At 33.6% G+C, this 14,936-nt stretch overlaps 1 non-coding gene across 1 annotated transcript; it reads left to right on the top strand.

Moving 5' to 3' along the window:
• The first annotated feature begins 8,928 nt into the window (after positions 1-8,928).
• On the top strand, positions 8,929-9,033 carry LOC130458621 (U6 spliceosomal RNA). Its single transcript, XR_008918033.1, has one exon. It is a non-coding gene; the product is annotated as a U6 spliceosomal RNA (small nuclear RNA).
• Positions 9,034-14,936: the final 5,903 nt, after the last annotated feature.

Below are 14,936 nucleotides of genomic sequence, written 5' to 3'. Positions count from 1 at the left end.
TTCTCTGGATGCGAATTGCTTTCTTTCTCCTAAGTTCCTCTGGATTTTCCTGGGTCATTGCACTGCTGCTAGTAGAGAAGTCTATTACATTCAATTATACCACAATGTATCAGTTTCTGTATATGATTTTCCCCTGGTTCTACTCCTTTTTCTCTGCATCAATTCCTGGAGGTTGTTCCAGTTCCCATGGAATTCCTCCCCTTTATCATTCCTTTGAGCATAATAATATTCCATCACCAACATATACCACAATTTGTTCAGTCATTCCCCATTTGAAGGGCATCCCCTCAGTTTCCAATTTTTGGCCACCCCAAAGAGCGCAGCTATAAATATTCTTGTACAAGTCTTTTTCCTTATTATCTCTTTGGGGTACAAACCCAGCAGTGCTATGGCTGAATCAAAGGGCAGCCAGTCTTTTAGCGCCCTTTGGGCATAGTTCCAAATTGCCCTCCAGGATGGTTCATCTATTTTTTATTTTGTAATGGTCTCAATTTCTTGTTTGGTCTTAAATTCCTTCCATTTTTCACAGATCTGACAGATATGCTATTCTATGTTCACCTAATTTATTCATCATTTCATTCCCTATATTTAAATCATTTACCCATTTTGAATTCATCTTGTTGTGGGTGTGAGATGTTGATCTAAACCTAATCTCTCCCATTCTGTTTCCAATTTCCACAGCAGTTTTTGTCAAATAATGAGTTCTTGTCCCCAAAGCTAGGATCTTTGAGTTTTCCAAAAACTAACTTCCTGAGGTCATTTACCCCTACTCTGTTCCATTTATCTACCACCCTTGTGTCTCTTAGCCAGTTCCATATTTTTTAATGTCCACTGCTAGCCCCCCCCCATCTTTCCCATATTTTTTTCATTATTTCCCTTGATATTCTTGACCTTTTGTTCTTTCAGATCAACTTTGTTATAATAATTCTCTAATTCTATAAAAAAAAGTTTTTTGGTAGTTTGATAGTTATGGCACTGTATAAGTAGATTAATTTGGGTAGGATTGTCATTTTTATTATATTAGCTCTTCCTACCTATGAGCGGTTAATATTTCTCCAATTGTTTGTATCTAGATTTAATTGTGTGAAAAGTGTTTTGTAGTTGTGTTCATATAATTCCTGTGTTTGTCTTGACAAATAGATTCCTAAATATTTTATATTGTCTAAGTGATTTTAAATGATTTTTAAAAAAAGAAAAGAGTTTCTCTTTCTAACTTGTGCTGTTGAGTTTTGTTGGAAATATATAGAAATGTTGATGATTTATGTGGGTTTATCTTGTACCCTATAACTTTTATAAAGTTGTTAATTATTTCTAATGATATTTTAGTTGATTTTCTGCAGTTCTTTAGGTATACTATCATATTGTCTGCAAAGAGTTTAGTTTCCTTGTTGACTCCTTTAATCCCTTCAATTTCTTTTTCTTCTCTAATTGCTATCACTAGTGTTCTGAGTTTCTATCCTCCTTTCTCTTTCATCTTTGTGAGTGAGGGCAATTCATTGAATTCTTTAGATTTCAGTTTCTTCATTTGTAAAACAAGTTTTGAATTGAATAGTTCCTGTTTCTTGCAAATATACATGATTTCCTGACTAACTTATACTCCACTGAATAATATGTTACATCCAACTGGAGGTAGAAAAGATGTGGAATAAGTTAATTTTTACTTTTCCATAGCATATTTAGAATTAATCTTTCCTTGGGAGTAAAGTATATTTTCTTAAATGGAAAAAAAGAAAGTCATTACTGTGGTTTGAGACTTGGGGGCCATTAAAAAAATCAACAACAATTTTCAGCTCAGCTTCTTTGCTTCTCGCCTGCCCTTCATGTATGCAATCTATTTTTAAGAGGATAATCAGTTACCAGTATATTCACAATGTACACTATCAGTGTTTGCATTGTTTGTTTGTCTTAAATACTCTCTTTTTTTTTTCTAATGAAGCCCTGGATGGAAATCATCCAGTACCACAGGCCAATTATATGGTCCTGTTTCTTGCCTCCAACCAGTGTGCTAAATTACCTGTAGGAAATGTGCCCACTTTTCAAAGAGGTTGTAGAATTTAATCACCAGCTATAGATAACAGGTGATCTTTTTTTTTTTCCTCAAAGAGTTTATAATTTAATAGAATTATAGATCTTAGAGTTGAGGAATCTTAGAGGCCATGTAGTCCAACCCTAATGTGAAGTATTAATCTTCACTATTCTGTTCCTGTCAAGAAAATGAGGACTATTTTTAGTAGTAGGTTCAGATTTTTGTATTTGATTTTTAATTTTTTATAAAATGCAGAGTTAGCTTTTTCTTTCAGATACAAAGATAGAGAGGAGAAAAGAGGGGAGTGTTATTACTGTCTATCTGGTTAGCATGTGGGAATGCTACTTTTTTTCCCGATACATCTAAACCCACTACAAATGCCTTTGATGTATTCAGCAATTCTGTGAATCATTACTATGAAGCTCACTAATCCAAACATCTCTTTTGTGGTCCTTAATCCAAAACACATTATATATGATATACTAATAATAGAGTAATGCATCTTTCCACAATAAGGGAAAAGTATGGAGGGAATGGAGGTATATGACACATTCACTATTTTAATATGAAAGTATGCTCCAATTACTGGATTTTTTTTCCTAGAGAAGCAATGGAGAATCTTTAAAGCTATATTGAAATAGAAAAAACATATTTATCAGAAAATGACAATCCATAATATTTGAAGCATATCAATCCTTAAGTAAGTAATACGTAGCATTCACAAACCATGATTCAGTGAACCATTTGACCAATTTCAATAACTCAGAATTCTACACTGGATTTCTACACAATAGATTACAAATCTAGAGTGTGTGATGATCAAACTTAAGTTTATTAGATAGTAGGAAATTTTTCCATGGTTTTAGGACTATATAAAAATCAGAAAATATAGTATCCTTCTTTTCATTTCTAATTAAAAGATATTAAAGGATTCAATTTCAATTTCTTCATGAATTCTTATATGTTTCTCCTCCAAGAAAAAGCTGATATTCTTTTTTTACCTTCTCCTTTTCTCTGTAACATGGTTGAAGTTTCCCTCTTTTTCTCCCCCAAACATTCCCTGGCCTTTATTTTGCACTCATTTCATGTTCCAAACGACCTTAATTATGTGAATGCTTGTACTTGAATACATTTTGATGAATTACATATTTATCAAGTACTTTGTATGTACAAAGCCCACTGCTAATATTTGGGGATATGAGTAAAAAAGATAGAATCTGTTGTGAAGGACTCTTCTATTGGGGGAGAGTGTATATATACAGAAAGTTCCAGCTGCAAGTCTAACAGAGGACTTTAGGGATCATTTTAAATTCCTGACTAGTCCCTATAAAAGTGAATTTTTTAATAGATATTGCTGTAATAAGGACCTGATTACTTCCAAAAATGGAATAAGATAATTAAATATAATGCCAAGCTACCAGATAGGAGTTTACAAAACTCAAGGACACTACAGTTCTATTTTCTTTTTTTTTTGTCATATGTATGTTTTAGGGGAGGAAAGGTTAACAGTTTTAAGTCTACCAGTGGTTATCTTCCGTTACAGAATAGGGTTGGGCCAATTTAAAACACATTTTTATACCTTAATCTGGTCGATTAGGATTTTGAACTAGAAATGACTTCAGAAAGTAATTCATTTTATAGAGGAAGGAATTTAGTTCCAGAGAAATTAAATAACTTGAGCATGGTCTTATAGGTAGAAGAAGCAGAAAAGTCGTAATTTGAATTAACATCCTCTATCTCTAAATCCAGTCCTTGCGACTAGCTCCTGATATCTCTTAATAATAATTTTATCTTTGTCCTGAATTTTCCTGGATTCATTAATGAGATGTCATGGCCTCATAAAAACTTGAGTGGTATATCAGTATTAGAGTGATTCTAAAGATAGATTTACCACCATATAATATTAGTTTTATTTTTAAATTCAAAATAATCTTCTGTTTCTAGCAGCTAGATCTACCAATTACCTGACATTGAATCTCAAATAACAAAAGAAATGTTACCGTCTTCAAAATCACCTAATATTTGTTCAGAGCCCACTAGAATGTCTACCTTGTATTTCCCTGTGTAGTTCATTTATAGTAGCAATGTTTTGGGATGATATTATTCAGTAACGGGTTTCTCAAATATACGTAATTAACACACTTATGAGATTTACCGAAATCAATGCACCTTGTAATATTAGGTGTTGTTAAATTTCAGGGCGTCTTCTATAATCCCTTTTAGAAAGAAAATTTGGTCACAGCATGAACCTCTTTCATGAAAACCAGCTTGTTTTTCATAAAGCTCTGTATTGACAGCATTTTTAGGCAGTTAAGCACTGCAAGAGAGAACACCTGGGATGTATAGTTGTATGATACCATAGCAGCTGGTACACATGGATAAGCCTCTTTGGGGGATATTTGCTATAATAATTCCAGATTTCAATTCATCTGCTACTATGCATGCCAGCTAAATTGCGTTTAAAAAGCAATGAAGCTTATTGATGACTGTGGCTCCCACATATCTGAGAACTTTTAAAAATTGATCCAGGGTCTATTACTTCAATTTATGGCATGTATTTTCACTACAACTGAAAAGCCTAGAGTAGATTGTAAATTTCAGTTTGAAATAATTTTTAACAATCTGAAATTTTTTTTTCTAACAAAAACCTCTGAAACTTGTCCAAAATGCATTATTTTAACCGAGCTTAATTTGCTCTACTTTCACTCTTTCTTACGTGAATATATTTGTGTTTGTGTTTGCGTGCATGTTTGCAGCCCAATCTTTTGCTTTTTTTAATTAAAAGTTGATTTTGGTCTTCTTTGTCTCATTCCTTATTTTTTAAAATTATTCTTCTGAATCTGAACAAGTATCTGTAACTAATATTTAAAGGAATCACCAATCAAACTGTTCACCTTCCATGTTAGGGTTTTACCAAAATCTTCCCTTATTATTTTAATCTCCCAGGAATTAATGTGTGTATTGAATGTATTAAAATTTCTCTTTGCAATTCTTGCTTGACCTTTGGATTACTGAATTTATAATAAACTACAGGTCTGTTGTCAGTAGATTTCTTCTTATATTCTTTAATATGAAGGATATGATCATTACACATTAGCTTGAAAGACATATTTGTGTATCTCAATGTTTTTCACTTCTTGCTAAAAGAAGAGTCAGTTACATGAAAAACACAGTGATGGAAAATTTTGAATCAATTAGTTTATTATTCTACTTTGAAAGGAAATTTTAGCTCATTAATAAGTAATACTGAAAAAAGTGAAGTGTTTTCCTATTAGTGATTTACAAAACTTATACTAAAAATTCCGTCCATTGTAACCATAGAATAGAGAAGCCCTGCACTTCCAGTAGTTGAACTTTTTTGACTCATGTCTTTGAGACTATGCACCAGTGTGTTCTCAGTAATTAATTCACTTCTTTCTGAAGGCAATAGACACTCACTTCCATTCAGAACACCTTTCTGACAAATAAGAGGATCCCAAGAATTTTTCTTATAATCCTGACTCATTCATCCTAACTAATACACTGACCTATTCAATTTAGGCAGGACTAAAATGGGTAAAAGTGCATTCTTCAAATAAGCAATACCTAGGATCAAGTCCTATGTCTGACACATGCTGCCCATGTGACTTTAGAAAATTCATTTATAGGCTCTTTGTCTCAAATTTCTTTAAGATTAGGTATCAAAACAGTTGTCAACCTGAATTGATTTTTTGAGTAATTTACTCATTGAGAGTTTGTTATAGTAATTATATCACATATTATGATTTTTTTAAAGAATGTTAAGAAATCTTGGCCCTTGATGGTTGATAATAATGAGCTCCAACCTCTCTAAAACAGGTATAGACTTTTAACTACCTTGTCAGGGGCAGAATTAAAATAACCAGACATACTGAAGAATAAGATCAACTAGATTCTAACTATCATGGTCAATAGGAGAGGTTTCAAACATCAGTCCTGTGGGCCAGATGTAGCATGCAGTATTCCTGAGTACCAAGGGACCATATTAAAATTAACTGGAAAATCTTTGATACAATAAACAAAAATATAATAAAACATATATTACATTTAAAATCAAAGTTAATATGAGACCTGCAAGAACATGTATGTACATATTTCAACCTTCATGTCCCTCTGAGTTTGACACCATTGATCTACAATAATTGTAGAAGAAGAAATCCAAACACAAACTTCAATTTAACAAGTGTCTTTAGACAAAAATAGAAAAAATATCATCAGAGCATTCTGAGCATCCCACTTCTCTGGTCTGTTTTGCCCCCAGATTGCCCTCTCTAATTTACAAGAATTAGAATCAAGTCATTACCTGAGCTTTGACTATAAACATCACCTGAAACAGAAAAGTTTGGGCTCCTTTTAGAACCTATCAGGTCATTCAAATTTATAAATAACTGACCCCTAATAAAGGAAAACTTTAGAACTAAGCATATGTAGTGTTTCTCTCACAATAGGATAACAGACAGTTTCAAAATCAAAGTCCATACAATCCAGAAAACCTTTCCTTCTTCTCTACCTTTTCTCTGCTTTTGCTTTCATTCAGTCAACTTCTTTAATTTCTCCATTGATCTGGAATAACAACAGGAATAACTACCAATGCAAAGTCTCTCTCCAACACTGGAACAAATTCAAATATGGAAACATCATAACAGCATCATAAAATCTAGGATACTTCAGAGTTTTCTTTTTTTTATTTAAGAAATGAATTTTTTTCCTGTACAGTGCTATGATAGAGGCTAGCACTAGAGAAAAAGTGCCAGACTGAAGAGTATGAAATTGATCACCTCAACGGGGGAGGGATCATCAGGAGAGAAGACTCTAGTGAGGGGAGCAGTGAGGGTCTCTCTGTCTTGAGACATTGAAGAGAGAAAGTGGATAAAGACTTTCTCCTGAGGATTACCCACTTTTTTCCTGCTGGTGAGTGGAAATCCTTCCCCCCCCCCCAACACTTCCCAATTGAAGGGACTTTCTGAAGAGAAACCTGAGCAGACTTTACCTCAGCTCCTGTTGTCCAGGGGTGAGTTGAAGTGACTTTCTCTCAGTGGGGCTCAGGCTGCCAAGGCCTGAGTTCTCCCCAAAACTTGAGGAGGGAGGAAAAGGGTTTCGATAGAGACAGGGACCCCTTTTCCCACTTTCCTTTTCCCATTCTTCCCTGCCCATTCTTCCTTTTGTATTATCTGATTGAGTCAATATTAAAAGTTATCTGTTCCCCAAGCTGAGTGTGAGTGAATGGATCAAGGGGAGACCTTTGGGTCTCAAGTAGTGGAGGGGGGACAAGAGGGACAAGAGTGAATTGTGGAGAGCAGCTTTAGCTAAAGATGGAAGGCAGAAGGGGGAAAGTCTTCAAAGCCCCTCTCCTCTCTCTGAGTCAACCCATTAATCTGCTGTCTCCCCTGAATCCTGCTTTGCAAAAGGGAGTTTCTCCTCTCTTTTCCTCTCTCTCCATACTAAAAACCCAAGCCTCCCCCAGGGGGGTACCTCCCTTCCCTTTCTCTCTTTTATTTTTTAAAAACAGTGCTGAGATATATTCAATAAATGCCAGAAGTCAGATTCATAGTCAGTTTGCAAAAGAAAACACACAAAAAGGTGAGAATTTGTTTAAAATAATACTTCAATATGCATTGAGTTAATCAGGATTCTCTCTAGAGGTAGATGACATCTTTCATTATTAGTCCTTTGGATTTCTTTTGGATTATTGTCTTGATCATCATATCTAAGTCATTCACAGTTAATCATCCTTACAATATGACTAGTACTGTATGTAAGAGTGTCTTGGTCCTGCTCAGTTGACTTTGCATGAGTTCATATAAGTTTACTCATTTTTTATGCATCCTGCTTGTTATTTATTTTTGCATAATACTATTTCATCACAGTCAAATACCAGATCTCTTTTATTACTACAAAAAAAGAATTAAAAGAACTGATATTCTCTCTCTCTCTCTCTCTCTCTCTCTCTCTCTCTCTCTCTCTCTCTCTCTCTCTCTCTCTTTCTCTCTCTCTCTCTCAATCTCGCTTCCCACCACCACCCTTCATTATCTCTGTCTCTCTGTCTCAAACTCATTGTCCCTCTCTGACTCTCTTCTCTTTGTCTCTCTGTAGATCCTTTACCTTTTCTTTGATCTCCATTATGAAGACCTAATAGTGGTATTTCTGGATCAAAGGGCATATGATGAGTTCCATAGCCCTTTGCCTACAGTTGTAAATTGTTCTCAACAATATTTGGACTAGTTGTCAACTCCATCAAAACTACACTAATAAATTCCTATCTCTTACTTTGGATTTTGTTGGTGATAAATAGAAATGTTAATAATTTATGCAGATTTACTATATATCCGACAACTTTGTTGAAGTTAATTGGTTCTATTAATTTTTTTGGTTCTCTGTTATTGTCTATGTATACCATCATATAATTTGTAAAGAGAGATAACTTTATTCACTCATTACTTATTCTAATTCCTTTGATTTCATTTCTTGTTTCCATAGCTAGAATTTCTAGTACAAAATAAATTAGAAGTGATGAAAATGGTCATCTTCACTTCACTTATAACTTCATTGGGAGAGATTTTAGCTCATCCACATTACAGAAAATGCTTACAGATGGTTTTAGATAAATGTCATTTATTCCTTTTAAGGAGAGATTTACTTATTCAAATGTTTTCTAGTGATTTTAATAGGCATATAGTGCTGTATTTTACCAAAAGCTTTTTCTGCAACTATTGCGATAACCATATGGTTTCTTTTGGGTTTGTTATTGGCATGATCAGTTCTACTGATGGTTTTCCTAATTTTGAACCATCCCTGCATTATTGGTAGAAAATCCACTTGGTCATGATGTATGATCCACATGATATATTGATATAATCCTGATAATTTATTAAAAAATTTACATTGTGCTTCCTTGGACAGCACATATACTAAAATCAGAATGACAGAGAAGACTAACATGGCACTTGTGGAAGAATTACATAGAAATACATGAAGATTACCATATTTTTTTTAAATTAAAAAAATTGCATCAATATTGATTATGGAGTAGTGTCTATAGTTTTCTTCCTCTATTTTTGCTCTTTCTGATTTAGATATCAGCACCATATTTGTGACATGAAAGGAATTTTGAAGAATGTCTTCAAATATTTTTAAAATAGTTTATATAGCATTGGAATTACTTGTTTTGGAACAGTTGATAGAATTAATTTGTGAATCTAGAAGGCCACTGGAATTTTAGGAAATTCATTGATGGTTTGTTCACTTGCTTTTTCTCTGATGGGGTGGTTTAAGCATTACTTTCCTTCTCCTGTCAATTTGGTCAGCATATCTTTGTAAATATTCATCTATTTCACGACAATTGTTAGGTTTACTGGTATGTAGTTGAGAAGAATTATTCTCAATAATTGATTTAATTTCTTATTCAATTGTTGTGATTTTGCATTTTTCACTTTAGACACTGGAAATTTAGATTTCTTTTTAATTAATAGTTAACTAGGGTTTTTTAAAGTGTTCTATTTCTAGTTTTTGTTGTTGTTCTTTTTGTTGCATGCTTACTTCCTTGATCTGCTCATTCTCTATATTATTGATATTAGCATTTAGTGATATAAATTTTCTCCTAAGTATAGCTGGGTACATCCCATAAATTTTGATATGTTGTCCTCTCATTGTCATTCTCATTAATGAAATTATTTTTATGATTTGTTCTTTGAATCACTCCTTCTATAGGATAAGATTATTTAGTTTGTATTAATTTTAGTCCTTTATGCAGCCTTTTGTTTAATGTAATTTTAATTATATTATGATATGAAAATAATGCACTTAATATTTCTGCTTTCTTACATTTCATCATGAGATTTTATGCTATATTATGTGTTCAATTTTGTGAGGGTGCCATGTACTTTTGAGAAAAAGTGGATTGTTTTCTATTCTCTTTCAGTTTTCTCAAGAGGTCTATCATATCAAACATTCTATTTACAACTACAACTTCTTTCATTTTTTTGGTTGAATTGATCTAGTCATGAGAGTTACAGCTTGAGTTCCCCCAATAATAAAGATTTACTGTCTACTTCATCCTGTAAGTCATGTAACTTCTCCATTAGTAATTCAGAAATTATTCCAATTGTTATGAGTACAAAAATATTAATATTATTTCCCTGTCTATTGTGCCTTTTATCAAGATGACTTTGTGAATCCATCTGGTCCTGGGCATTTTTTCTTGGGGAGTTCTTTGATGGCTTGTTCAATTTCTTTTTCTGATATGGAATTTAGGTAGTCTCTTTCTTCCTCTTTTAGTCTAGGCAATTTATAATTTTGTAAATATTCATCCATATCACCTATATTGACATATTTAATGCCATATAATTGGGAATAATAATTTTTAATGATTGTCGCAATTTCCTCTTCATTACAGGTGAGGTCTCCCTTTTCATCTTGGATACTGTCAATTTGGTTTTTTTCTTTCCTTTTTTAAATTAGATTGAACAGGACTTTGTCCATTTTATTGTTTTTTTAATAATACCAGCTTCTAGTCTTATTTATTAAATCATTAGTTCTTTGACTTTCAATTTTATTAATTTCTCCTTTGATTTTTAGGTCTCTAATTTAGTTTTCACCTTAGGATTTATAATTTGCTCACTTTTTAGGTTTCTTTTTTAATTTGCATGCACAATCCATTGACATCTGCCCTCCCTATTTTGTTAATATCTGAACTCAAGGATAAAAATTTCCCCCTGAGTACTGCTTTGGCTGCATCTCAAAGATTTTGAAAGGAATTCTCATCATTGTCATTTACTTCAATAAAATTATTGTTTCTATGGTTTGTTCTTTAATTGATTTTGGAGAATTGTTTTGTTTAATTTCCAATTAATTTTTGATTTGCCTCTCCATGTACCCTTACTAATTATTATTTTCATTGTATTGTGATCTGAGAAGATTGCATTTATTATTTCTACTCTTTTGCACTTTTTTACAATGTTTTTATGCTCTAGGACCTGGTCAATCTTTGTGAATGTACCATGTGCTGCTGAAAAGAAGGTGTATTCCTTTTTGTCCCTACTTATTTTTCTCCACATATTTACTGACTCTAATTTTTCTAAGATTTCATTCACTTCTCTTACCTCTTTCTTATTTATTTTTTGCTTGATTTATCTAGGTCTTATAGAGGAAGTTTCAAGTAGTACAGTTTTTCCATCTAATTCATCCTTGAACTCCAGTACTTTCTCCTTTAGAAATTGGGATGCTATGCCATTTGGTGCATACATGTTGTGTACTGGTATTTTCTCATTGTCCATACTGCCTTTTATCAGGATGAAAATACCTCCTATCTCTTTCAACTAGATCTATTTTTACCTTGCCTTTGTCAGATATCATGATTGTGATTCCTTCCTTCTTTTTATCCATTGATGTCAAATACATTTGGCTTCGTCCTCTTACTTTTACCTCATGTGTGTCTACCTTTCTCATGTGTGTCTCTTGTAGACAGCATATGGTAGAGCTTTGATTTTTATCCATTCTGGTATTTGCTTGCATTGGGTGAGTTCATTCCATTTACATTCATAGTTATGATTACCAACTTTGTATTTCCCAGCATTTTGATTTCCATTCCTAGTCCTGCCCTTTCTCCTTTTACTATTTCTTTTTTACACCAGTGTTTTGTTTTTAATTGGTCCCCCTAATTCTCACCCTTATTTTACTTACCTTTCTATCCCCTCACTACTTATTCCCCTCTTGTTTTCTTTACAGTTTTTTTAAACTACCCCCACCCTCTCCCTCCCTTTTATTGATTCCCCCCCCACCAGTCATTTTGTTATCTTCTACTTCCCTATAGGGTTCAAATCAATTCTCTGCCCAAATATATTTGATTGTTCTTCCCTCTATGAGTCAATTTCAATGCATGTAAGAATTGACTATTTCCTTTATCCAATCTATTTACCCTTGCAGTGTATTGATGTCGCCCCCCCCACCCCACTATGAGCTTCTTTGTGACATATACATTTACCACATTTTGTTTTTTTTCCCATTTCTCCTGGTATTAACTTCTTTTTTAAAACTCTAGTTGTATATATATATATATATATATATATATATATATATATATACATACATTGGTGCAAACATATATCTATATGCTTATTATTGTCTTGGCATTTTGTTCTTGTCACTGTTCCCTTTAAGTATAATTCTTCTAGCTACCCAGGTGATAGTAACAATTTTTAAGAGTTATCAATATCCACTTTTCTTGTAAGGATATATATTATTTTGCATTATTTGGTCCCTTAAGACAAGTTTGTTTGTTTATTGTTTTGTTTTCTTTTTGTTTTTCCTCCCTTTCTTTTTTTTTTGAATTTTTAAAAAAATTTTATTTGGTTATTTCCAAACATTACTCATTGGAAACAAAGATCATTTTCTTTTCTTCTCTCCCCCCTCCCACCATCTCTCCCATAGCCCACGCGCAATTCTACTGGGTATCACATGTGTTCGTGATTCAAACCCATTTCCATGCTGTTGGTATTTGCATTAGAGTGTTCATTTAGAGTCTCTCCTTAGTCATATCCCCTCCACCCCTGTAGTCAAGCAGTTGCTTTTCATCGGTGTTTTTACTCCCAGAGTTTATCTTCTGCTTGTGGATAGTGTTTTTTAGATCCCTGCAGATTGTTCAGGGACACTGCATTGCCACTAATGGAGAAGTCCATTACCTTCGATTGTACCACAATGTATCAGTCTCTGTGTACAATGTTTTCCTGGTTCTGCTCCTTTTGCTCTGCATCACTTAATGGAGGTTGTTCCAGTCTCCATGGAATTTCTCTACTTTATTATTCCTTTTAGCACAATAGTATTCCATCACCAACATATACCACAATTTGTTCAGCCATTCCCCAATTGATGGGTATCCCCTCGTTTTCCAATTTTTGGCCACCACAAAGAGTGCAGCTATGAATACTCTTGTACAAGCCTTTTTCCTTAATATCTCTTTGGGGTACAAGCCCAGTAGTGCTATGGCTGGATCAAAGGGCAGACAGTCTTTTATTGCCCTTTGGACATAGTTCCAAATTGCCTTCCTGAATGGTTGGATTAATTCACAACTCCACCAGCAATGAATTAGTGTCCCTACTTTGCCACATCCCCTCCAGCATTCATTACTTTCCATAGGTGTTATGTTAGCCAATCTGCTAGGTATGAGGTGATACCTCAGAGTTGTTTTGATTTGCATCTATCTGATTATAAGAGATGTAGAACACTTTCTCATGTGCTTATTAATAGTTTTGATTTCTTTGGCTGAGAACTGCCTGTTCAGGTCCTTTGCCCATTTATCAATTGGAGAATGGCTTGATTTTTTGTACAATTGATTTAGCTTTTTGTAAATTTGAGTAATTAAACCTTTGTCAGATGTTTTTATGAAGATTGTTTCCCAGTTTGTTGCTACCCTTCTGATTTTAGTTACATTGGTTTTGTTTGTACAAAAACTTTTTAATTTGATGTAGTCAAAATTATTTATTTTATATTTTGTGACTCTTTGTAAGTCTTGCTTGGTTTTAAAATCTTTCCCTTCCCAAAGGTCTGACAGGTATACTATTCTGTGTTCACCTAATTTACTTATAGTTTCCATCTTTATGTTCAAGTCATTCACCCATTCTGAATTTATCTTGGTGTAGGGTGTGAGCTGTTGATCCAAACCTAATCTCTCCCACACTGTCTTCCAATTTTCCCAGCAGTTTTTATCAAATAATGGATTTTTGTCCCAAAAGCTGGGGTCTTTGGGTTTGTCAAAAACTGTCTTGCTGAGATCATTTATGTCAAGTCTATTCCACTGATCCTCCTTTCTGTCTCTTAGCCAGTACCAAATTGTTTTGATAACCTCTGCTTTATAGTATAGTTTGAGATCTGGGACTGCAAGTCCTCCTTCCTTTGCATTTTTTTTTCATGATTTCCCTGGATATCCTTGATCTTTTCTTCTTCCAAATGAACTTAGTTATGTTTTTTTCTAATTCAGTAAAGAAGTTTTTTGGTAGTTCAATGAGTATGGCACTAAATAAGTAAATTAATTTGGGTAGGATTGTCATTTTTATTATGTTAGCTTGTCCCACCCATGAGCAATCATTGTTTTTCCAATTGTATAGATCTAGTTTTAGCTGTTTGGAAAGTGTTTTGTAGTTGTGTTCATATAGTTCCTGTGTTTGTCTTGGCAGATCGATTCCTAAGTATTTTATATTGTCTAGGGTGGTTTTGAATGGTATTTCGCTTTTTAATTCTTGCTGCTGAAATGGGTTAGAGATATTTAGAAATGCTGATGACTTATGCGGGTTTATTTTGTATCCTGCAACTTTGCTAAAGTTGTTGATTATTTTGAGTAACTTTTTGGTTGATTCTCTAGGATTCCTTAAATAAACCATCATATCATCTGCAAAGAGTGATAGCTTGGTCTCCTCATTGCCAATTTTAATACCTTCAATTTCTTTTTCTTCTCTAATTGCTCCTGCTAGTGTTTCTGGTACAATGCTAAATAATAGAGGTGATAATGGGCATCCTTGTTGCACTCCTGATCTTATTGGAAAGGCTTCTAGTTTATCCCCATTGCAGATGATATTTGCTGATGGTTTTAGATATATACTGTTTATTATTTTTAGGAAACGCCCTTCTATTCCTATACTTTCTAGTGTTTTCAATAGTAATGGGTGTTGTATTTTATCAAAGGCTTTTTCTGCATCTATTGAGATAATCATGTGATTTTTGTCAGTTTCCTTGTTAATATGGTCAATTATGTGGATGGTTTTTCTAATATTGAACCATCCTTGCATTCCTGGTATGAATCCTGCCTGGTCATAGTGGATGACCCTTGTGATGACTTGCTGGAGTCTTTTGGTAGTATCCTATTTAAGATTTTTGCATCTATATTCATTAGGGAGATTGGTTT

Source organism: Monodelphis domestica, chromosome 3 (assembly GCF_027887165.1).
Source record: "Monodelphis domestica isolate mMonDom1 chromosome 3, mMonDom1.pri, whole genome shotgun sequence".
NCBI lineage: Eukaryota > Metazoa > Chordata > Mammalia > Didelphimorphia > Didelphidae > Monodelphis > Monodelphis domestica.
This window is presented reverse-complemented; position numbering and strand designations above follow the sequence as displayed.